We start from the raw sequence: 3,247 nt of genomic DNA on the forward strand, positions 1-3,247 counted from the left end.
TCCCTCCCCAGGGACTCATCTCCTATCTTCCCCCTTTAATTATAAAAATTAGTAGGTTTGGGGTATATTTGAGGGGTTTTCTTTTCCTGTGTTGACAAAGCGCAATACTTGATGACTCTAACCCCAAATTCTCTGTGACACAGATACCCTGGCAATTATAAAATACTTCCCAGCTCGCTCCATAAACCCCTTTGCTGTTGCTATTAGTATGCATTAACATTTTATTGGTGTTACAGGATGAAACATCCAGTCTTGCAGCTCCAGTGGGCTTGGGGATTTCCAGCATCCTGCAATATGTATCCGTGCAGAGGAAATTAAAATGTGGATGGATCAGCAAGATACAGTCAAATCCTCTACAGTAATTTGGAGAAGACTAAACTCTGGTGCTAGTGGAGCATATTCCAAGCTATCTAATAGAGAGCTGATGATCTCTGTAACAGCCTTTTTGTAAGTTTTATTCTTGCCTACAAGGGAATTTTTTCAAAGGGGATATGTAATACCTAAACTAATATTTTTAAAGGGATATGCTCCAAACACGGAAAAGTAAGACCCTTTTGCAGAGCAGCCGCTTTCAGTGATCAGCTAGTACCCAATAAAAGAATACGCTCCGGTATCTTACAGTCAAGCTGGAATTTCTTTCTAACCACCATACCAGGCAATTTAATAGAGTTCGTAGCCATTATAGGACATATCGGCTCTTAGGAACGTTGGCGCGCTTTGCTCTTTTAGCAATAGTGCAACATATATTTCCTTTAGCAGCAGTACTGCTTCTAGCTGAAACCCAAAGCGCTGGGTCCACACGAAGGCTGTAGAAGCGCAGGGAACCTCCTCAACTCTGCAGCTACACGACCACTCGCCAGGCTGGGGTCCAGCACGGTAGACCTCACCACCTCCAAAAAAACCCTGTTTCCACACATAAAACTGGGAGGAATTCATGTCAAAAGATACTTTGGGTACCTTGACTCGTGCAATGCAGTCTGCTTGGGGTTCTCTCTCCCAGGCGTCTTAGGAACAGGAGACCTGATAAGGAACCGCTCCTCTGCTTTCTCTCCTTCCTCCATTTACAGGCTCAGCAAATCCTTGAGCACATCCTTAATCCATTTTTATAAAAGGAAGCGAGTATGTGCTCAGGAGGACTTACACACACACCTCGGTGCCCGCTGGAGCAGGGCCCCGCAGCGCCGGTCCCACGAGACCCCACTCCTGGTTCCATGGGTTTGCCACGCACGGAGCATTAAGGAGCCCAAATTCGGATGAGGGATTTCGATGTTATTTATTATCTGTGTTAGAGTTGCAACTGGGAACATGGGGAGTGACTCGTTCCAATTTTAGCCACAACTGTATTTATGCCCTGCGTAGAGCCGACTGATGTAGACATTCCCAAGCCCAGGCTTTTTATAGCAAGCAGAAGCACCCCCTCCACCCCCTCAAAAGCCTTTTCTAACCTCCGAAGCCTGCTCACAGCCTTGTGCTCTTCAGAACAAGCATATCTCCAAGCTGAAGATGCCCATCATGGTTCAGCCCTCGCTAAATCCCACGTGGAGGCAGCCCTTTTTCAATTTGGCTCATCCTAGTTTTGAAGTTTGGCACAATTTTTACGAGATCAGTCCAGGGAAAGATGTGTCTGTCCCCAGGATGCTCAAGGAGTTTGTTGCGATATCAATGGGAAGAGTGTTCATCCACCGAAGGGGAAGCAACATTAAGGGATGAAGATCTCTCTTCTTGCCTATTAGAGCATGAAATGACCTCCCAAAGCCCTGATAAATTCTACATCTGAGCTAGGAGAGTCCTTGTTGAAACAGCAATGAGATCCCCGTGAGCTTCTCAACCATAGATGCTTTCCACCGGCATGTTGGCAGTTATCATTACGCATCAATTCCACCTTCTGCCACCTATTTCTGCCGCCTTCCCTCCCTCAGGAAGGAAGCCAACGCAGTTGCAGGGACACAGTGCAGTGCCCAGGGCTCTTGTGTGGTTCAACCCTGGTTCCTTGGGGTACCAAGCACGACTTTGTCCTGGAAACTCAGGATGAAGCCAGCTCAGATTTTGCTGCTGAACAAATGCTGGTCCTGCAGTGGGGACTTCTTTGTTTATTTAATAGCAGGAACCCAGCACTACGTAATGGAACTGAGCCGCACACCAGGGACAAGTTAATACAGCAACAATGGCATGAAACAGTTCTATTTTTTATTCTTTTACTACTATCACCGCACGAGGCTGCTTCTCTTAACTCTTACTTCATTTATTACTGGCTGCCATGAGCGATCATTTATAAAGGAGGACTGCGAAGAGAGAGACAGGGGAAGGTTCACGGCGATTTGTGAAACGCGCCCCATGTAAAGGCAACAGCTGTTAAACAGAAACACGAACTGGCCTACGTATCGCAACCCCAAAGGATACAGTTCTGAAAACTGAATTTAAAAAAACTGGCTTGGTCAGTGGGCTGAGAGGGAAGATGGTGAGAAACCCACACTACATCTGCTTCCCCTTCACTGCACGTCATGTTCACCAAGGGACACATTCAAGACGGATTCAAGTGCCTTCAAAGAAAACATCTGTAATCCAAGATGACATTTCTGCTCACCATCCATCCCTCCATGCTGCTGCCACTTTTAGCAACATGCACTTACACAGTTGGCCTGCATTGACGGAGAAGATAAAACCCAGTGACAAGAAAACTAGCATTTGCTAAGCACATCTATGCTAGCTCCAACTGCTCATGAGAAGGTCCAGGTATCATTTTCTATATAAATCCAACAAAGCTGCTGAGCTGAACCGATGCTGGAAGTCCTGAGTCAGCCACAGCAGCAGGATAGCAAAAACATCTGAAGAAAAAGGTTCCAGTTCTCACCCTGCCTCAGAAACAAGGCTCAAACGTCCTTTGGTTGTGAGTGTCTCTGATCTTCAAGAGGTATTTGCTGGCCTGGGAACAGGCTTCGCACATCACCTACCCGCCCAATCCAAGCGGGGAGAGAAGGGGGTGGAGATAGCAAAGAAGTTAAATAAATAAATAAAACATACCGTACGACAGAAAGACACCTAGGAAGGGTACACAGACAGACTGGATATACTAGATTCATGCAGTTAAATAACGAGTCAATTTTGGTGCAAGCATGAGATCAACCACCAACGTGGCAAGTGCCTCCACAAAGCCTCTTCCCTGTGCCGAAAGCTCCCGCCATCGGCTTCTCTGGCTCTGCTCCCAGCGCGGGAGCAAACCCCAGCCCGAGAGAGACCAACACAGTCA

The sequence above is a fragment of the Rissa tridactyla genome, chromosome 14, assembly GCF_028500815.1.
Source record: "Rissa tridactyla isolate bRisTri1 chromosome 14, bRisTri1.patW.cur.20221130, whole genome shotgun sequence".
Lineage (NCBI taxonomy): Eukaryota > Metazoa > Chordata > Aves > Charadriiformes > Laridae > Rissa > Rissa tridactyla.